Consider the following 23,271-nt stretch of genomic DNA (forward strand, 5'->3'; position numbering starts at 1 on the left):
AGAAAGAGAGAAGGAATCCCACAGGAATAGCCCAATGCAACGTAACTAGCAGACCAAACATTAAGTAGACAAACCAATAGGAAATCGAGGGACTACACCTTGCGAGGAGAGGTCCATGTATTCATCCAATGATGCCCAAATCCCACTTGAAATGGAAGGCGATAGGTGTGCTAGATCTACTGAGGTGTGAGCACTGCGTAAGAAGGAAACCCATGCCCACCACGTATGGTAAGAGACTGATGAGAAAGATTTCCAATCCATAAGGATAACCTTTACCGCAATAGATAACAGAAGATCTAACAGCTGTAATTGTAACAAATCAAGGGGAAGGGGCGTAGGAGCAGCCCAGGGACCTAATATAACTAGAGGAAAAGAGAGCTGGAGCTGAATGTCAAAGATAAGAGATAAATGTTGCTGAATAAGGTCCCAAAAAGGTTTAAGTAAGGAACAATTATAGAACATATGAGGGAAATCCCCCGCCTCCAGGCCACAACTCCAACAGAGATCATCTTCTTTAAGGTTGAGAGAATGCAGACGTACAGGTGTCCAGTGGAGTAAGTTAATCGAGAAAAACTTGGACTGTATTAGGGAAGGAGCTATTTTGTTACGAAGCGCAAATTTGCCAATGGATTGCCAAGCTTCAGATGATAAATGATCTATAATATTGTGATCAAAATGACGCATCCATTTTTGTTGTGCAACCGTCTGGTCAGGAAGCGAAGTAGAAGATAGAAACTTATATATGCGGGAGGCAACATGACCAGCTTTGAGCCAAATACAAAATAGCGAGACGGTAGGGGAGGAGGGATGAAGACGAGTTTTTGAGATGGCAACCTTGATTTTAAGAAAGGTATAGAAGTCTAGATTAGTTAGAGAGTGATTGAGCGCTAAGGTAGAAAAAGGTAAGGGCTCCCCAGAGTCACTATACAGATGTTGTACAAGAGAGACACCTTTCGTAGCCCAATATGACATGAGGGTGGGAGTGATATTAAGTTTAATTTTGGAATTACGCCAAATGGAAGACCATCTAGTTTTGTGCAGAGGAAATGCCAGCTTCCTGTCGACTCTCTTAATTGCGGAAATTGTATCAATAATTATAGAGCGGGAAAACAGAATGTGGAAAGTGGAAGTAGTACAGAGAGAGGCAATTGGTAGAGGTGCAGCTAAGTCCTGTTCTATGTGTAGCCATAAAGGAGTATGATGGGATGGGGGAGAAAACCATAAGGCCCCCTGAGAGGCCAAGAAAGCCGTCTGATATTTTTCCCAATCCGGAAAATTACACCCCCCCATATCACAGGGTCTACGTAAATATTTATATGCTAATCGAGCGCGTTTACCATTCCAAAGAAATTTGGCGGTGATCCCATCGATTTCCCGAAAAAAAGAGTCGGATAATTTCATCGGAATCATGGATGAGACAAAATTAATAATCGGTGTGATCATCATTTTTAGGGTTTGTAAGCGACCCCACCACGAAATATGTTTCGGAGACCATGTATCCAGAAGACGACGAACCTTAGTAAGAGTTTGAGATTCATTATAGGCAACCGTGGTATGTAGCGTGGAACAGAAATAGATGCCGAGATATTTGAGATGGGTAGATTGCCACTTAAAGCCAGCCGAACCCATATGAGCAGGGAAACAGTAGGCATTTAAAGGGAACATTTCTGTCTTATCTCTGTTTAGAGTGTATCCGGATACTTTAGAGAACAAAGAAATGGTGTCAGAGATAGCAGGGATGGCCAACGCTATATCATCTGAGAAAATGAGAACATCGTCAGCGGTTTTAAGACAATGAGGGCCAAAGGAAAATCCTTTGATATCAGGATGTAAATCAATCAGCCGAAGGAGAGGATCAATAGATAACAGAAACAAGAGAGGGGATAAGGGACACCCTTGCCTCGTGCCCTGGCAAAGATTAAAAGAAGAGGAAGTAGCACCATTAACCCTAATGTTAGCTTTAGGTTGGGAGTATAGAGACATTACCGTGTTAATAAAAGAGTCTCCGAGGTTATGTGCACATAAGACAGCTCGAAGGAAAGGCCAAGAGACCTTATCGAAGGCCTTTTCGGCATCGAGGGCTAAGGCCGCGGCAGGTAATTGGGATCGCTTAGCCGCTCCAATAATATGACAGAAAGTGCGGATATTGTCTCTTGCCAGTCTACCCTTAACAAATCCAGTTTGAGAGGGATGGACTAGATTAGGAATAAAAGATTCTAGACGTTTAGCCAAAATTTTAGCAAAAATCTTCGCTTCCATATTAAGAAGCGAAATAGGGCGGAAATTCTTAGGATCTGAATGATCCTTACCTTCTTTCGGGATCACTACTATTGTGGCATCAGCAGCTGTACCAGAAACAGAACCATTACGAATGAAAGTGTCAAAGACAGCTTGTAGCTTAGGAACAAGTAGCGGAAGAAAGGTTTTATAAAATAAGATCGGGTATCCGTCTGGACCAGGAGCTTTCCCCGAGCGGGTGGCCTTGATAGCAGCCGCTATTTCCTCCGGTGAGATAGGAGCATTCAGAGTAGAGCGATCTCCTTCTGAGATTGATTGAATCGGAATTGATTTAAAAAAGTCTTGGCACTTGTCAAAAGAAGCCTGGTTAGAGGGGGTGTATAATTTGTTATAGAAATCGCGAAAGACTTCAAGAATTTCCTCAGTTTGGAATTTGGTAGAGCCAGTATGGTCTTTAATAGAAGAGATCTGGGAGGACTTATAGGAAGAATCTTGGAATTTTAGCGTGGCAGCCAAGAGTTTCCCAGCGCGATTCTTTAAAAGTAACTTTTTGGACTTTTGCGCCTGGAAGCCGATATGAGCCCTTTTAGTGACAATAGTATTATATTTGTATTTTAGGAGCTTAATTTGTTGTAGGTTAGTCGGGTCTTTAGTATGTCTAAAGGAGGCCTCCAGAGTTTTGATGTTAGAAGATAAGTCAGTAAGTTCCCTCTTAATCGTCAAGTTGCGTTTGGACATGCATGCTATAACTTGGCCCCGAAAAGTACACTTAAAAGAGTCCCATAGAGTTATTGGAGAAGATACCGAGTCCTCATTTTCACGGAAAAAAGTGTTTATGTCCGTGGAGAATTTATCCACTTGATCAGAGTCATGTAACACTTCCGTATTAAGTCTCCAGGAACGACCACGCGGTTTCGGCGCAAAGGACGTAAGCGTAAAAGTGACCGCAGCATGATCGGAAATGACAATGGGATGAATCAGCGGAGAGGAAGAGGCTGAGACAAGAGAGGAGTGAACCAGGAGATAATCAATACGAGAGAATGAGGAATGAGGGGAAGAAAAGAAAGTAAAGTCACTGCCAGTGGGATTATGGAGACGCCAAATATCATGTAATTGAGCAGTGGAACACATGTTAATCATCTGTTTATGTGCTTTAGGTGGACGAAACTGGAATGCAGAGTTCCTGTCTAATAAAGGATCCATTGGTAAGTTAAAATCGCCACCAACAATGAGATTGCCAGCATGAGGGGTGTCATGCAATTTTTTAGAAATGGATTTCCAAAAGGCTGGATTATCCACATTCGGGGCATATATATTCATAACAAACAAGTCATGTTGTCCATCCGACAATTTAGATAGAAGCCAGCGACCCTCAGAATCATGCTCAGAAGAGATGATTGATAATCCTGAATTCCTTGAAACTAACGTAAGCACCCCATTGCGTTTACCAGAAGCATCAGAACAAGACACATCCGACACCCATTCTTTCTTTAAAAATAAAGCTTCTCTACTGGTAATTTTAGATTCTTGAAAGAGGACTAAGTCTGCCGAGAGCGACTTACAGTAATCCAGGATTTTAGATCGTTTTACTGGATGATTTAATCCCTTAACATTAAGGGATAATACATTTAAACCCGGCATGGAACAAAGGGGGATACAAACGGAGACAGCATTGATGACAAACAAAGAACGGGGTGCAAACAAACAGTGGACCAGCTATTAAGCAAAATAGATGTTACGGGAGCAACCATGTGGGAGAACCAGGAAAAAAGAAAGGCCAGAAGAGAAGAAAGACAAGAAGAGAAAAAGAAAAGAAGCAGAGGGGGAGGTCTAAAAGAGACCCACAGCATGCAAGGGAGAACGTGGAAAGGGCGAGTAGGGGAACCGTATTAAGAGCAAAAATTGGTAAGGAGAAACAGCCCAATTATTAGAAAAAATCTCACGAAAATAAATAAACCACATGAAGAAACAGCCGAACTCAGTGCAAAAACAGTTTGAAAATGAGGAGCTGAGACGCTATAAGAGGAATAATACACTTCAGGGCAGATTAGCGATATCATAACATGAACAAGATCATATAATGAAGAACAATTGAATCAAAAATGCAAAAAAAACTTAATTATGCAATAAACAACCTAAATAATATGTAACATTACATAAATATAGTGACGAATAGGCAGCTAATTCACATAGTAATAATAACAACAATTACATAACTATACTATAGAGTGGAATCGTAGAAGGAAAAAAAAGATAAGTGCAAGAGAGGAGCATGTAGAGACAAGGAAGAGACAGAGATGGAAGAGGGAAAGGAGCAGAAACCGAAAGGAGAATTCTACTCCGCTATACTAGAACAATAACTAGCATAAGGTAAAAATGAGAAAAAAAAAAGTGCTAGCGAAAAAAGAAATAGTATATTAAATACAAGCAAGGCAAGACAAGGCAAGTATCATGCAAAGGATAGACCAGAAAAAGAGGCTGAGAGAACGGAATTGAGAAGGAAGAAGAGATTCAAGAGCAGTATGGAGGAGAGAAAGAGAAGAAAGAAAGTATAATAGCAGAGAGGTAAATTAGCGTGTAAACACTACTAGAAAGAAAGAAGAGGAATTCATCTTGAAAGCAGTACAACCACAGGTATAGAGATAAACAAATCAGGTCCCTGAGGCCCCAGGAGCCTGCGTTGTTGCTCTTTGAATCTCCATCTCTATTTCCTCCTGGTTGTCTAAGAACGTTGTCAAGTCTACCGGTTCATCGAAGATCCTGGTACGTCCTTTATAAGTGATGCGAAACTTGGATGGACCTGAAAAGGAAAAAGGAATGCCCAAATCGGTGAGACGCTTCCGAAGATTCAAGAAGCCTTTCCGTCTTATGACTGTGTCTCTGGCAAAGTCTTGAGAAATGGAAATGCGATGACCCTCCCAGTTGAGTTGTTTAATCTTGCGCATATGAGACAGAATCAGTTCAGTGTGTTGATGTCGTAAGGGTTTAAAAATGATTGCTCTTGGCTGGGTGGCTGCCTTAGAACGAAACGTAGGAACACGGTGTGCTCTTTCAATCTCAAAATCTCTGTGAAAAGATAGTTGGAGTGTATCCGGAATCCAATGAGATAGAAACTCAATCATAGAGGAGGATGATTTCTCTGAGTCCTCCGGCAAGCCAAAAATACGGAGATTGGATCTCCTATTACGGTCTTCCTGCTCCGTGAGGTCTCTGCGCAACGCCACCATAGAACGCTCCAGTTGAGAAAGGGACCTGGATTGCTTTTGCATCCCATCCTCTGCAGAACTTATTCGTGTTTCTGTCGCTGATACACGAAGAGAAAGGGCTTTAAAGTCATTCCGGATAGCAGACACTTCCACTTGCAGTAAGTCAGTGTTAGTCTTTGTTGACTGCGCAATTTCATGAACTTCATTCAGGCGCGCCAAAATGGTGTCCAATGTGGAAGCATTGTCTGCCTGAGGAGATTCAGGCGACGGAGAGACTGACTTAAGTCTTTTTAAAGATGCGCCCAGGTCCTTAGAGTCCTTGCTGTTCAATGACCGACTCATAATGACAAGTGACGTAGCAGGAGCCTGAGAGAATACACTGGAATAGGCTGGAACACCAAAGTTGCGCAAAATATGTAGACTCAGTGTAGAACAGTGGCAGTTTACGCTCAAAACACGCAAAGCAAGAGTAGCTGTTCAAGTATGAGGAAAGTTGCGCAGGAAATCTCTTCAATAAAGCAGAACAGACACCTCCATGAAGAATGTGAGAGAAAAAATAAAAGCGAGCAGCTCAAAAGACCAGCCAAGAAGCAAGAAAGTAACATCAAGGAAAAAGCATAAATGTTACCATTTCAGCCGTCGTGTGTAGAAACCCTCAGCCAAGCGCTGAATACCGCAAGTTTGTATCCGCTGCAGCGCCTCAGAAGTCCGATGACAGGAACGTCATGCGCGACAAAATGGCGGTCGCCCTTCAGGAATGCGAGCGCCTGTGAGGAATAATTCAGGAAACATATCCTCGGTGGCTGATAACGCGGAAAGAACAGCGTCGTGAAGGTCACCGCATGTTCCGCCGCTGATGAGTGAAGTTTCAGGTCGCAAGGGCACGAAGAAGCGGAGAGAAACGCTCTACGGGACCAACTCACCCCGGAGCTCAAGCGCGGCACGCCATGCAACAGCGGCGCGCAAGCCACGCCCCAGTAGCAAGTACTCTTGATCACACACCTGATTTAAGAGTCAGCATGCTTTTTTAATGCTGTGTTTCCCTGACCCCTCCTATGGGCCACACCTCCTAAAGTGCATCACATGATAAGATTCATGAACATAGAAATAGTGCTCATTGCAGATGGAATTTGCTTAACAACCTCATACGTTATGTTCAAGTTTACAAAATTGCATGTAAAAATACATATCTCTGTATGGAACAAATTGCACTGTAATCACTTAAAATGACTGTCCCATAAATTAATAATGTTATAAATCACATAAAAATTTTTTTTTCCTTATTTGCAAGATTACATAAATTTCAATGACGTCCATCTTTCACAAATATTATAACTGTATGAATACAGATACCAAGAAGTATGTAAAGTGACAAGTGCTATATTATGTAAAATGATAATACATTCAATATATTGCTTATCAGCACTCATCACAATTATCATAGCTGCATGAATGCAGATACCAATAGGTATATAAGATGACTAGAGTAATTTGTTGCGAACTGACGATTGAAGGAATATTGTGCTGATCATGAATAATGTGAAAATCTGTATATTTATGGTGAAACAACACCCTATTAACCCACGAGCTATTAGTCCTATGAATTTATTCAAAATTTAAAATTATTAAATTTTGTACATCATACATTTTTAAGACCTATTTACATTTGTTTTATACTTAAAACCAAAGTATAAGTGCTGATCTATACATGTGCAGATAAGTGAATAACAAACGAATGAAAACACCAAGAAAAAAGAAAACTGATGTAAAATAATTAATTACTATTGAACTACAAACAATGCTTAAAAAAAGATAGGAAATCTCATACACACGTTAGTATTTCATATAATAATCAGGTGCATTCATTTCATATTATGCCCTCGATATGTACATGTGTATGGCTCTATGGGTTTCTATCATAGACACAGGTTGACAACCTGACTCAAAAGTACACATAGAGTTTCCAGGACAATTGGATATCCTCATAAACCAGCTCTGAATCAATGTTGACAGTTGTAGGAGAGTAGGGTCTGCTATCCTATGGTCACCCCAAATTTTTGCTTTTTGCTTCACTGGTTTATGACTTAATGTGGCTGTGGGCCTGCTAATCAGACCCACAGCCTGCTGTTCTCTCTCTAAATTAATGCCAATGCACATTAGGTGCATTACGAAATTGGAACTGGTTTACCTTATTGGCCCCTGTAACAGTGTACCCAGGTACCCAGGGCATAGGTGCTTCCAAGGCCTACCAGGGGCTGCAGCACGTATTGTGCCACCCCTGGCCTGACCTCCATATTTGACACAACTAGCTGATCACTCAGCTGGGGTAAGTCGGTGTAACCACCCCTTACTTAGGTGTAGTATGTGAGATGGTGCTCTGGCATGAGCTGAGCCTGTCTGCAGCTTTCGGAACCATGTCCTTTAGCTGTTTCATGATACTGCCATACCATATACTCTTAAGTGCATTATGAACCTCGCGGTTAAATGCTATCTTTGGTTTGGTTTTATCAAAACATGTCGAGTAAGGTGTCATACGAATCGGAATACTACCCCCTCGCCAGTTCTGGCGACGGGGGTAGCATTCCACCCTTCTAGAGGGATACGACATGTACCTAACCTGAACCCCGGTTAAAGTTAAACAGAGCCTCAGCATCACAAAATGGATGCTGCCACCACAGACACAAGTCTGACCTCCTGCTGCTGGGAGTCCTTCCAGCGAGGGCAGCTTGGACAAAGCGTTTCCTGCCTTGGGAGGTGCTAGCACCACCCCAGACAGGATTTTGTGTATTGGGTAGGACAGGGCTGAATAGAATCAGACATGCCTGGGGCACACAAGGTGTCCCTGTGCATATGCCAGTTCAAACCCGTGCTGGGGCTCTCCAGCCCCAGTCTTGGCACGAAGCTGGACAAAGGAAAGGGGGTGTAACCACCCCCCTTCCTGGTCCCACCCAGAGGAGGGACCTAGTAAGTGATCCGGCCCCCAGATTTGGAATAAGAGTAGGAGCTGTGTCCTTAGACTTCAGATCATCCTGAACTCGACTTGAAATACAGAAGAAACTTGGACTTCGACATTCTGCTGCACAGAAGACTGAAGAGAATCTCCCTTGTGGCCAAGGAGTGACCACCCTGTGAATACAGGCACCAACCAGCAACTCGACGTCTGCTTTGCCTCCGCCTCCCGCCGGAGCCCGAGCCCAGAGCCTGACAAGACCCAGACTCCCAGATATCTCAGAGCCCGATCCACAGTCCCTGAATAGAAGAGACCCATGGAGGCACCGAGAGACGTGGGACCGGACATCTTGGAAGACCCCCGAAGAGCTGACTGCGCAGCACCCGAGGTACCCTCGATGCTGTGCTTTGGGGTTTGAGAAGCCCCAACACCGAGCAGCATTTGCACCGAAGATCAGCCCCCCAGCATCTCCACGATCTGCATGGGGCCCTTTTGCACTTTACCACTCGACGCGCCATCCCGGTCACTTGCCACGCGGCTAGTGGCCATCTTGGCGACAAAAACTACGATTTGCACTGTTGGTCTGGTTGCTCCAGACTGGCCCTTGCTCCCCTGAAAAGGAGCACCCGCTCTGACCGTGCTGGTCCGAGTGAGAAGCTTTCATCGATTCCTGTGTGGCTTGCTTTAACCAAGGCCTGTTTGCTCCAATCAAGTTGCCGACACCGCCATCAGCGAGAGCCTACGTGGGACAGCTCGTGATCGACTCCTGGACGTCCTTGACCTCTTCGTGTCCACGTGACTGCAGAGACAATCTTCACTTCATCACCTGTTTGCACCCGACATCGCCTGGTTCCATCCTGGTTCCACGGTAGTCACTGGCTAGTGACTTTGAACATTGTCCCCTCTGCCTTCAGGTCTTCACCTCTTCAGATCCAACCTTGGATCCACCAGAACTCTCCTCGACGACCCGCCTGCAGCATCTTCAGCTCCAAGCACCATCGATGACATAATAACTTAAGCAAGAAAGATCCCTGTTATGCTTCAAGTGAAAATGTCGTGCCACAGGGTAAGATGAATCATTATTTACAATCGCCCGGAGGTGCTGCAATATCCTGACGTGCACCTACGATCTTGTGCTTCCAACATAGCAAAGACCACAGATGCACGCCAGGACATATACCGCAAACTCCGTCCGGCAGTTGAAATTACCCCTGATTGCAATTTTAGTGCTAGAAAATGGGGTGTCATAGTGCGTAGTATTTTGCCCAAACTTGCAAGCCCCGGCAGGAGGTGCATTTGAACAAACCTCTCCTGTTAAGCCAGGCACTGCCACTGCCTTGCTCAGGACTGGTGTTAACCAATTTACTGTGCATGCTGTAGGCTCTTCTAAAAGTAAGAATGGGTCTGTCAGGGACTCTCGAGCATAATACACCATCATTTTTTAAAATGGACCAGTGTCTATATATGATGGATTTAATTTGGCGCTGTTGCTGACTAAAAGTTGTTATCAGCCTTGGGGATTCTTTGCTGCTTGCTACTTCAGCAGATTTGGGCAGAAAAAGAGATTCCCGTGTTCTTTCTCTCGTTTTAGTCATTGCTCTAGAAAGGGTAGATTCGCTGTAAACCCTAGCCCTCAGGCGCTCCAACATCTGAATTGCTCCTTCATCAAATTTCTCACTGCTGCTGCAGATTCTTTTTAATCGCAGAAGCTCCCCCAAGGGTATGCTATCAATGACATGCTTAGGGTGTCCACTGCTGGCGTGCAATTGGCAGCCGTGGGCTTGCGATACATTGATGTTGTAATCTTTGCCCCATCGATTGTAATTAGGACATCTAATATGCCTTGTGAAGTTGTTAAATATAAGATTAAAAAAATGTTTATAACACTTTTTCATTATAACTTTACAGCAGCCACACTTCCTTACAACATATCTTAAAGACATTGGCAAAATTAATAGCTCTAGCTAAACACTTATTAGGTCCCAAAGGCGGGACCTATTGGCTATGCCAATGCTTGTTTAGAGATAGTTGCGTGGACCTTCTGAGGAAATTCCAGGTGGGGGAAGATCTGTTGCAGAGTTTCCATAGTAATGAGTCAATGTACATGCTCATTACTTGTTTTATCTTGCGCTTTGCACAATCTGAATTGCAGTTGTTTTTAGCTACATGTTTTAGCTGTTCTTGGAAATAACTTGCCAGCAACTGCTCTTTACCTACACTTTACCTCCTTCCTCGCACTCTCGCTACCGGCAGGAACCTTCTGCCCCCAGTCGACCACAAGTTTCCAGATTGTATGGCGGGGGTTGGTGGCAACAAGGGCATTACTTCCGGGCAGGAGGCGGGGGGCGGAGACCAGCTGCTCAGCCTATTTTAGTGCAATGCCAACCACAACGCGCAGCAGACGCGCTGCTGGCAAGCCTGTCTGCGCCCGTCCATGTCCGGTTGGGCCAGGGGCCAGTCCCCCGTTAACTCTTCTGTAGGTACCTTCGTCTACAGCCCTGATCACCTACGGGGAACTAAGGGAGACCACGAACGAAAGCTGCCTTGAATCCGCACTCCCATTTGAGAAGGGAAGCGCATGCCCCATTTGTTCATTTAAATTCAATCCCTTCCCGAAATACCAGATCTGTTTAATAAACTTTGCATCTTACAAAATGTTCCTTCTCAACTGTAGATCCCTAGTCAACATACCACAGAAATTACGATACTATTAGAGGAGGAATCCCTGACATTTTGTTTTTGACCGAAACCTGGCTCAACAATGAGTCTGAGCCAGTACTTGTACAGAACCTTCCCCCCGGCTTCCAGATTCAGCTGGTACGAGCAGTAGCTGGGAACGCTTATGGTCCAAGCTTCCTTTGGATAATTGGGCTCGAGCACTTGATACCACTAGACCTTTCTATGAATCAAACCCTATAGTGGCTAATGTGAAGTTCAATAAGTGGATTGAACACTCCCTTGAGCAAGTCCTCCCCAAAAAAATAGTCCGAAAAAAAGACAGTTCCAAGCTCTCTCCATGGTATACCAGCAAACTACGTGAACTGAAAAAACCTATAAAAAGCTAGAAAGGATATGGAGGAAAGACTACTCACACTCTGGGAAACATAAATACAGGGAAGCTATTAGAAGTTACCAAGCGGAAATTAAATCTGCACAAGCTGCCTTCTACAGTGAAAAAATACTCTGTGCGTCCAATTCTCCATGTGAGGTTTTCCGTATTGCGAAAACTTTAATCAAGCTTCCATCTCCACAAACCACTGTAGAGGGCGCTCTTGATCAATGTAACAATCTAGCGGAATTCTTTCACAAAAAGATACACAACATATATCTCACTTTTCCCCACACATCAGCCCACCTGGATCGCCCCTCTATGACCTGCCTCACATCCAGTACCAGTGCGCTATTGGAAATATAATCCTCTGGTAGACCCCTAATCCATAGAATCCATCCTGGGCCACGTAAAATCTGGGTCCCCTAGGGACCGGCCCCCCTAAGATTCTGACATCAGCCGCAGGAATAATACTGCCGGTAATATGTGAACTGATAAACTCCTCCGTCTCCTCTGGAGTGGTCCCCATTCCTTGAAAATGCACCATGGTCAAGGCGCTGCTAAAAAGTCAAACTTGGACCCAGAACAGCTGGGGAATTACCGGCCAATTTCCCTTCTCCCCATCTGTAGAAAAATATTAGAGAGGCACCTTAACTCTACTTTCTGGATTCCTAAAATCAAACAACCTGCTTCACCCCTCACAGACCGGATTCAGGCCCCAGCATGGAACGGAAACTGCTCTTTTGGCGGTGGTTGAAGAGTCCAGGCGAATCCTAGACCAAGGTGGTGCAGCAGCCATCATCCGGTTAGACCTCAGTGCAGCATTCGACACTGTCATGCCATGACATACTAATCCGCAGACTCATGAATCTTGGAGTGACTGGATGGGTCATCACCTGGATAAAGACTTTTTTATAGGAACGGATCTTTCAGTTTTTTAAGGGTAATGTCAGCTCTAAACTGATGCCACCCTAGCTGCGTTGTGCCGCACGGTTCCTCCCTGAGCCCGACATTGTTCAACGTATTCATGAGCCCATTGGCAGAGATTGTCCTCCCTTTTGGCATAAAAGTAGTTACCTATACTGACGAAAATCAACTGGTGGTATCTCTAAACCACCCGGGAAACCTGAACTCTAGCCTGGGCTCTTGTCTGGAACGCCCTGCTTGGAATGGAAACCACTCTGTTGGCGGTGGTTGAAGACTCCAGGTGAATCCTAGACCAAGGTGGTACAGCAGCCATCATCCTGTTAGACCTCAGTGCAGCATTCAACACTGTCAGGCCATGACATACTAATCAGCAGACTCATGAATCTTGGAGTAACTGGAGGTGTCATCACCTGGATGCAGTCTTTTCTAGAGGACCGGTTGTTTAGGGTTTTTGAGGGTAATATCAGCTCTAAACCCATGCCACTGAGCTGCGATGTGCGGCAGGGGTCCTACGTGAATCCGACATTGTTCAACGTATACATGAGCCCATTGGCAGAGATTGTCCACCCTTTTGGCATAAAAATAGTTACCTATGCCGACGATACACAACTGGTGGTATCTCTAAACCATCCGGGAAACCTGAACTCTAGCATGGGCCCTTGTCTGGAAAAATGCACAAAGTGGATGGAGCTGTCCCATCTGAAGTTGAATGGAGACAAGACAGAGCTAATGCTTCTAGGCAATAAGCCGGACTTCAAACCCGGGCTACCCTTGCCAATCCCGGGCTACTCTTGCCTAATCCCGGGCTACTCAGCTCCCTGCCAGTTCCTAAAAAACAAATCAAGAGTCTAGGCATATGGTTAGACCAATCCCTGACTTTTAATTATGAAGCAACGAAGCTGTCAGCCACTTGCTTCGGTATCTTGAGGATGCTGAGGAAAATTCTTCTTCTTCTCCCATTCTGTGATAGGCTCATAATGGTACAAGCCCTGATTCTATCACTTATAGACCACAGAAACACGCTCTAGTGGTCTGCAAATAGCACTGGGATGCCTTAGGGTAGTTAGGCGCTTAATAAATGCTTATTCTATTCTATTCATAAATGCTTATTCTATGAATAAGTGACACCTTTGGATTGGAAGGAGATAGAGATGCAGTTTACACTTGAATGAATTATAATTATAAATCCCCTTTAATGGTAAAGTCAGATTGTAAGTAACAATTCTGAAAAAGGCACTTTTAGAAAGATGAACTTTTCTTGTTCTAACCATTTGCGCTTTCTACCAGTGTCCTGGGTCACATGACTGTGAATTAATCTGCTGTTGGGGTTTGTGTATTGCTTTCAGATAATAACACAAAGGGGTCTTAGGTGTAGACCGGATAGGCCACCCTAACAGGATTACTAGAATGGACTGTGCCCAGCCCCACTTACTCTTCAAAGGACTTTGCCTCCTATCCATACAACATAATCTGACACTAGGCCTGCCTGCTTTTGTCATCCCAGATAGTTTGGAGCCTTGAAGGGGAAGGGTAAGGGGAAGATCTTTCCAGAACCAGATGTGGGGTTAAGACAGGGAATACCCCCACACAAAGGCTGGCACCAGTTCACCCCGCCAGATCTCACAGGCTAGATCCGTTCAGACCTCATAACTGTCGTAAATGTGATGCCCCACACACTGATTTTGCCCATCTCATGTGGACCTGTCCAAAACTGCGGTCGTACTGGGAGGCAGTTCACAAAACGCTTGGTGACATAACCATACTGACCCTCGTCCCCACACCCGAAATGACATTGTTGGGTTATGTGGTAAACTTCCCTAAAGGAGTCCGAAGGTTTGTCTCCCTTAGTTTGCTGCTGGCCAAAAGGGAAATCCCTCTTCATTGGGGCTGCAAGACAGTTCCCACATTACACAGTAGGCTGAATAGTCTAGCATTCTGTAACACTAACAGGTAAGTCTACTCCAGTGCACTACCTCGCTCCTCCCATCCGAAAGATGTTTGGGGGCCCTTTAGAACTTATGTGGAGTCTGAACACCGAGCTACTAGCACTCAACTAGAACAAGGCATAGTACCGGCCGGGGTGGGGTAACTTGTTTATTGATCACAATCGCACGTTTAACTTATACCCCTCTGTAGGATGCAGAGGTTGTGTGTTGATCACATGTCTGTGCTGATGTGGGCGGACTTTGTCATTTGGGGTGCGGGGCGGGCCTTCGGGACTGGATATTCAAAATTCAATTGGTTCCTTCTTTCCCTACTGTTTTTTGATACATCGACTTCTGTATGGTCACCATTTTTTCTTTTTTCATTGTTTAATGATTATGGCAATGACAGTGAGCACTACAGTTTGTACTGAGGCTATGTACGAAAATGATAAATACAGTTATATATAAAAAAAAGGCTGGCGCCAGTTATATATATTTTACCTCAAGAGTCACTCACCAAAACACACCTGGACCTGTGGAAGTTACAGAAGAAGGACTGCCCTGTTGGAGAGGACTGTTCTGCTGCTTGAAGGACTGCCTTGTTGTCCGAGAAGGAAAATTGGACCTGCTTGCCTCTATCCCAGGCTAGCCTGAGTAACTATGAGAGTCAATTGGCTGACATCCTGTGTGAGCTACAGGGACACAACAAGCTTCAGAGGCCTTGCTGCAACTGCCCAGCTGACCATCTGCAACTGTGCCCGTCTGAGTCCTGCTGCTGGTTTCTGCTGAAATGAATCCTGATCCCAAGAGGTTCCCCGCAGATTCAAGACTGTTGGCTGGCATCAGAGAAAATGCCTCCTTGCCTAACTAAAGGTTCCTTCAAATCTGGTGCAAAGCGACTTGAAGCCCTGTACAGCCTCGCTGCACAGCTGAGAGCTCCATCAGAACTGATGCCGGGTGGCGCAGAGCCTTCCTGGACATGTGAACACTTCATCTGAACTGACGCCATGCCCTTAACTGAGCTCTTTATTTACACCCAGTGCTTTCTGCTACATGTAAATGTTTTATTTACATGGCCATGTTGGAACAACATTCCTTGTCTGTAGCCCTGGCTCCTACCTATGCCCGTTGCAAAAATGAATAAGCACTGATGAGGCCAATAAGCCTAGCTTTGAGTGCTGATCTTTTGCCTTTGCCATTGTATGTACTCTTAAGAAATTGTTTTTGTAAAACATTAATAAGAAAAGTAAAAAAATGGCTCACTAAACATGCACATGCATGTTTACGGACAGGTCTATATTTCAAATGTTTTTTGTAATTAAGTTTTCCAACAACCATTGATGTAGCCACATGACCAGTCACATTCTTGCACACATGTGGCCATTATTGAATGGCTTTTGTGATTTTTCAGAAACAATTTTGAAAGAGAGGAAGGAAAAAATTACTTAGAGCAGAAGTCAATTTACTCTAGAGAAAGAGATTAGTCTGGGGGCTTCATTGCATTGCGAACACATGCCACAGTATAGCAGGACATAGTATCTATGTTTTTCATGCCTTCCCCACTCCTTGTCCTGGGAAGACATTGGTGCCCGGTCGTGCCCTTTTCTGTGATGTCATTTTGGTCAATGGGTGTGTGATGTAATTTCTGCTACCGCTGACTTTTTGGCCAATTGAAGGTCCGTGCCTTTGGTAAGTCCACAGTAATGTGCTAAAAAAACTCTTAACTGTGCGAAGATCACATTTCTATTCTTACCCGGGCGCAAAGCATCATTTTTACCACTTTAATCTTGAATAAAATATTGCTTGTCCTTGTAAACTGCCATATAGAGGCACAGCAAAGCTTGTAATTAAAAAGTAAAATCATATTTGTAAATAAAGTACCATATTGACCCCTCTTACATGTCAGCTGGGCAACCAAAAGAAGAACATAATACTCAAGATTGTTCATTTTGTCTTTATTTTATCGAATATACAGTGATTGTTGTATGATTTACTGCACTCTAGAATCTCGTCCCATAATGCTTTGCAGTGCCTTTGGTTGGGATTTTATTTTTGCCCATAACTGTTCTTGGGGTGGTCTTAGGAGGATGGGACCACGACCGAATCATTCAGCATGATGTGCTCTTTGTGTTCAAGGCATCTGGTTGGTTCTCTCCCTAGGTTAGGATGACCCCAAAATCATCACCTCTCTCACTGCTTGCTGTATTTTCATTTTCACTTTTGTGAGATGACTATATGCATTTTAGCATGTAAAGATAGAGTTACTTGTTGTTTTACCAAAGGTATGTGAAGTTTCTGTTTTCTTAATTGGGATGAGACGAACGGTGTTACGGAGTGGAGTTCAGAGTTTTTGTTCAATTCCACAGAATTCCACATAGTGGTACTCTGCCAAACTTCGCCCACCCTTATTTAACACCTGGCGGGTTCTCTAAATGTCAGGGCGGCCTAGCGAATCACAAATGGCATCCAGTCAGTGGTCGTGCAAGGTCTCTTTCAGCAGTGAGTAGAGCCTTGGTTAGATATGTATGCCTCCGAAGAGAACGCATAATGTCAGCTGGACAAGGAGAGGCTGGTATACAGAGCTTCTGAAGATGAGCATAGTTCCTCCGATCTGGCTGCCCCATCAGGAGCATCTTTTGTTACAGCAGCAGGGGAGAGTCCTCCACCCGCACCTATCAACTTCCAACTCTATGCTTTGAGATTGAGCTACGACAGTTGATGGCTTTCCTGAAATATGTGAGGTTATCTTGGCGGCCAGGCGGCCCTCCACTAAGATGGTATATGCCTGCTGTTGGCAAAGGTTTGTAAAATATTGTACAGAAAGGTCTATCGACCATCTTTCTGCTTCTTTATCTTCTATGCTTCTTTTTCTTCTTACCTGTGCCCAGCAGGGATCTGCGTTGGGTATGTTCAAGGGTTATCTTTTTTCTCTGTCCACTTTCTTTTTTTTTAAAACCTTTATTGTGTAGTTAGGCATATACAAATACAGGCCTACAACCAGTCAGGCTGGCCACGACACAATACGAGCAGCCGATGACTCCGAAACGATAGTCTGGAAGAAACCAACAATACAGGAACAATCAAGTCAGGCTAGAAAGGGTAGGTGCGGCCATCGAACAGGAGAAAAGAAGGTTATTTTTATAATAAGGAGTATCACAGGATCAAATGAAGTATACGTACATCCGGGTTCCCATAGCAGGCCACTGAGCAACAACAAAAAGCATAAGGGCATCGATACGGATAATTATCAGCAACAGTTGACACCATTCAGAAAACAGATGCCATAGACCAAAGCAACACCCACCGTGGCTCGTCTCTTGTCTACACATAACCCAGTTACATATTATAGACAGAACATAGGAACCGGAATAGCGACAATAAAAATAATCACCTGCCATACTAACCTAATAGAGAAAAAGAGGGGAGAAGGAAGGGGGAAAGGAAGAAATAACATAAGCAAGAAAGAGAGAACGCCGCGCCAATGCAAGCGCCCCACAGCAATAAGCGCGCAAAGAAGTAAGGATATCTCCAGCAAGGTGGGCATGCGAGTCGTAATCAAAGTGCGGCAAAACCGCAAGAAAAAGAACAACGCATCTCCAGTCCCCACCCTCAATCACACCATGGGGGACAGGGACAGACGCGGCGCTCCTATAAAGGGATACAAAAGAGCCATAGAACCAAGGAAAAGAAAACAGCAAAGAAGCCCCAACCCACCCACCCCACCCTGCACCCCTGCAGAAAGCTACGGCCTACCCCCCCCCCAGCAGCGTGCCTGTCGCCCTAAACAGAACCCGAAATATAGAGAAGGCAAGAAGAAAGAGAGGAATAAGAGGAAAAAAAAGGGGGGAAGAAAAAATTCAAGAGGAAGGGGCAAGGGGACCATCAAACGAAGCACTCGGCCCCAGCCTCCCGCCCACCCACACAATCATAGAACATCTAAACGAGATCGACACAGTCTCAGGTATCATAAACTCACGAGGGGATAGTCCATATTATCAGGAGTGGGGGTTATCTGCATCACAATCCAGTCACTGGGAGTCCTCAGGGTTCAATTCGGCTCATCCCTGGCCTTTCTTAGACATCACTACCGCACATAAAGTAGCAGTGGGAAGCGAACACATCAAAATGGAGAGGCCATACGATCGAAACAAAGCAAGGCAAGGGTGTAGACCAGGGGGCCCCGGCAATCAGCAACAAAACAAGAGGCCAACTCTGCAGTCCAGGTCTCTCAACAGTAACAGCAAGAGCAGCAAAAACCAGGGGTTCAGACGTGGAAGAAAGCAGAGGTCTCCCCGCAGGACAACAGCACGACCTCCCCAAAGGAGATCGGAGCAGCAATCCACAACGCTCCCAGGTCACTCGGGCAGGATCGGGCCCCAACACGGAGCACACGTCCCCACACTCCACACTCAAAACCGCCAGAAGAGTCGGGGCCGCAGATTTGCAAACTTGTCGATGGACAGCAGTAGCACTCCTCGCAGCGATCGACGGGGACGAAGCAACTTCACCACGAAGCTGAGCCGCATCCATGAAGAACGGTCCATCAAAGATGGCGGCGGATCGCATACCGTCCAAGGGAGCACCGGGGGCCAGGGCCGCACGCAACGAGTGCAGGGCGTCAAGATCATCACCAATCGTGGGCTCGCGCTCACATGTCCAGGCCCCCGCGCGATCCAGCCACACAAGTCCGCCGCCCAGAGGAAATCCGTGGCCCAGGACGCCGGCCGCCATTTTACGGGAGCAGCAGCGTCGCCACCCTCCGCGACTCCCGGAGCAGGCTCTTAAACGAGGACCCCCCTGGAATCCACACAGGAACCGCTAATGGCAATCTTGGTGCAAAAAGGTTCACCACAAAAGTCGGGGGGTCCGTCTGCACCACCACACGCAGGCAGCACAAGCCAACTCCGGGCGCAGGGCTTCAGGATGGCCGAACGAGGCAACAATGGGGGGCACCCCCCAGCACGGTCATCCCCCGTCCGCGGTGCACCGCATCCCACAACAGGCCTCGCGGCCGCCGGAACAGGCCCGGTCAGTAACCACCGGAACAATTGCACAACGGCCGCACACAGCCGGTCCTCTCTCCCGCCAGGGGGCCGCCGCTGGTACCTTCACCCCGGCTGATCCACGTAGGCGAGGTCCCGGTCTCCACACCGCGGAGGCCCCGGATTAAGCAGGAGCACAACTTCGGAACCACAACACACAGGAGTCCCCAGGTCAGACGGTGAGTATGGGCGAGGCTTTACGTTTCCGTTTCTTCCCGAGTGTGTCGTCTCGGGGCAGGATAGTCGACAGGATTTGCGTGTTGGGCAGGAAGGCTGACGGAGCCGAGCTATAGAGCGGCCATTACGGTCACGAGCTTGGCTCCTCCCTCCTTGTGCTTCTTTTTAAAGTCTCTGTCCACTTTCTTGAGGCTGCAAGAACAACCATCTCTATTTAAATCTCCCGTTGTAAATTGATTTCTAAATTATTTATTAGGCTACACCGTAAAGAGAAAAGAAGAATAAAGGATTATCAAAAAAAATTAAGACATGTCTCCATGAAATGTTTTGGATTTCACTTGATGAGACCAACAAACTTAGCAAATCTATGCATGTTTGCAAATAAGTGTGTGCTGATCATCTTTATGTAAATGTTTATGTGAATTCATTCACTATTTGGGATTTAGGAGTAACCCTGGGCAATGAACTCTGCTCCGCTAACGGAAGTTGCGAAGATTTGGTAACTATGTTTTTCATTGAAAACACGGAATTCATGCAAAAATTCCCTCTCGACTCCTCTATGCAATGGAGTTACCTACTGTACCCACAACCCTTTGATTGAGCAACTTTACCTTTACATGCTGAAAAAGCAAATAACCAATTCACAAAAGTGAACTTTGAAAAACATTAGGCAATGAGAGTTGTGATAATTTTGGGGTCACCCTTTACCTAGGGAGAGGGCAAGCAGATGCCTTGAACACAAAGAGCATATCATGCTGAACGATTTGGTGGTGATCCCATCCTCCTAGGACCACCCCAAGAAAAGTTATGGAAATGCCAACCAAAGGCCCAGCAAAGCATTATGGGGCGAGATTCTAGAGTTTAGTGAATATTATAGTATTAGCTCTCAGCTGAGCCCGAGATTCTGCCCCTTGAGGAATGTTTTGATTTTGGATACTATAATATTCACTGCACCCTAGAATATTGTCCCATAATGCTTTGCAGGGCCTTTGGTTGGGATTGTATTTTTTGCCCATAACTGTGTTTTGGGTGGTCCTAGGAGGATGGGACCACCACCAATCGTTCAGCATGATGTGCTCTTTGAGTTCAAGGCATCGGCTTGGTTCTCTTCCTAGGTTAGTGAAGACATCAAAATCATCACCTCTCTCACTGCTTGCTGTATTTTCATTTTCACTTTTGTGAGATGATTACATGCATTTTAGCACGTAATGTCGTTTTACCAAGGGTATGTGAGGTTTCTGTGTTATGAATTGTGGTGAGACGGAATGGAGTTGCGGAGTGGAATTCACTGAGTGTTTGATAAATTCTGCAGAATTCCGTGTAGTGGTACTCCGCCAACTACGCCCACCCTTAATTAGGAGGTCTTTTTTCCCGTGATCATTGCACCACACATAACAGGATCCCACTAATATAAGAACATGCGGTATTGTATATAAGGCCTTCTTGGAAATCGCTTGATTTCTAAATTAGCTTGTACTTATGTTTCCACCTACGCCCTTTGTTATGCCGCAGTGGGTCTTTAATTTGGTCCTCTTTTCTTGTGTGTTCCTTTTGACCCGTTACATAATTGTCCCCTTCGGCTGCTTACTATCAAGACAGCCCCTAGTGGCAATAACATCTGACTAGAGGCTTAGTGAGTTGCAGGCATTGTCATCCAAGCCTCCTTATATGATGTCTTTTGTAGACAATGTCTTACTTCGTACCTGTGCTTTATTTTTGCCTAAGGTGGTGACCCCATTCCAAGTGGGTCAATCAATCAAGCTGGAGAGGAGCGTCTCCACTGACTGGACCCAAAAAGAGCATTGTCGTTCTACCTTGACCCCACAAAAGAGTTCCAGGTGGACCACCAACTTTTTGTGGGGTACATAGGAGCTAAAAAAGGTGAAGCACGGGAGAAACGGACCATCTCTTGCTGGGCTGTACTCTGCATTAAAAATCTGCTACGCCCTGGTTAAGAAACAGCCCTCTGTGAGATTAAGATCCCATTCCACCAGGGGAAGGGCTGCAACCACGGCACTGGCTTGGAGTGTCCCAGTCCTGGACATCTGCCAGGCAGCAACGTGGGCATCTCTGCACACGTTTGCCAAGCACTACTGCCTGGACAGTCCGGTCCGCAGAGACAGGCATTTTGCCCGTTCGGTCCTGCAGGACTTTTTAGTGGGAGAAAATTGTCCTCAGCCCACCGCCAGGATGATATGGCTTGAGTATCTATTCAAAGGTAAGGCATCTGCAGCTGGAAGTCTCTCTCAGATGAACAAGTTACTTACCTTCGGGAAAGCTTTATTTGGTAGAGGCAATATCTAGCAGCAGATTCCTTACAGACCACCCATGCCTCCCCACTTTGTGGGAATATGTGACGGTACATTGTATGCCAACACAACGCATGCCATTACATACATATATATATGTATATATATTCACATGTATATGCGCCAGGATACCCTTTGGGTGACAGTTGCGCTATATAAGTAGGCCGACATACATACATACATATAGATATATGTATACATATCTTTATGTATATATATGTAAATGTATGTGTATACACACACATCTATTTATATATCTATACATATATGTGTGTTTTTTTAATATCACCTACAACTCAAAAATTACCCTTAGCACCCCAATAACCATATCCCCTAAAATCCTAAAATTACCTTTACCACCCTAATAGGCATATCCCCATACCCTAAAATTACCCTTCCCGCCCCAAAACCCATACCCACCCTGAACCGTAAATTTACCCGTAGCACCCCAAACCCGCCCTGAACCCTAAAATTACCCTGGGCACCCAAAAGCCCAAGCCCACCCTGAACCCTAAAATTGCACCTACACCCCCAAACCCATTCCCACCCTGTACCATAAAATTACCCTTCTCACCCCAAAACCCAAACCCACCCAGCACCATAAAATTACCCTTGTCACCCCAAAACCCAAACCCACACTGAACCCTATAATTACCCTTGGCACCCTAAAACCCATACCCACCCTGAACCCTAAAATTACCCCTACACCCCAAAACCCTTACCCACCCAGAACCCTAAAATTACCTTTACACCCCAAAACCCATACCCACCCTGAACCCTAACATTACCCTGGGTTCCCCAAAACCCATACCCACACTGAAACCTAAAATTACCCCTGCACTCCAAAACCCATACCCACCCTGAAACCCAAAATTATCCCTATACCCCAAAACATAAACTCACCCTGAACCCTAAACTTACCCTTGGCACCCCAAAACCCAAACTCACCATGAACCCTAAAATTGCCCCAACACCACAAAACCTAAATCCACCGTGAACCCTAACATTACCCCTACACTCCTACACCCATACCCACTCTAAACCCTAAAATGACCCCTTACCCCCAAAACCCATACCCATCCTGAATCCTAAAATTACCCCTGGCACCCCAAAACCTATATCCACCATGAACCCTAAAATTACCCCTACACCCCAAAACCCACACCCACCCTAAACCCATTACTTACCTTATACTTACATGTAAAACACATATGTCTTTACCATTCATGCCTTTACAGAGAAAATCATTGTAAAGCATGCTTGGTAAAGGCATATGCGTTGTAATGCCATGCGTTGTAATGGCATTGTGATGTCATGGCATGGTACTTCGTTGTGATGGCATGCGTTTTAATGGCCTGCGTTGTACTGAATTAGTTGTAATGGCTATTTACCTTCTGGAGACTTATTAGGGCTAGGGTTACTGCCTTTTACAGTGCCCTAGTTTTGGC

General features: G+C 45.3%; 1 protein-coding gene across 1 annotated transcript in view; it reads left to right on the plus strand.

Moving 5' to 3' along the window:
• Positions 1-23,271, plus strand: part of DNAI4 (dynein axonemal intermediate chain 4) — a 496,013-nt gene that overhangs the window by 278,826 nt on the left and 193,916 nt on the right. The gene's annotated exons all lie outside the window — the stretch shown is intronic.

This window comes from Lissotriton helveticus, chromosome 1_2, assembly GCF_964261635.1.
Source record: "Lissotriton helveticus chromosome 1_2, aLisHel1.1, whole genome shotgun sequence".
Classification (NCBI taxonomy): Eukaryota; Metazoa; Chordata; class Amphibia; order Caudata; family Salamandridae; genus Lissotriton; species Lissotriton helveticus.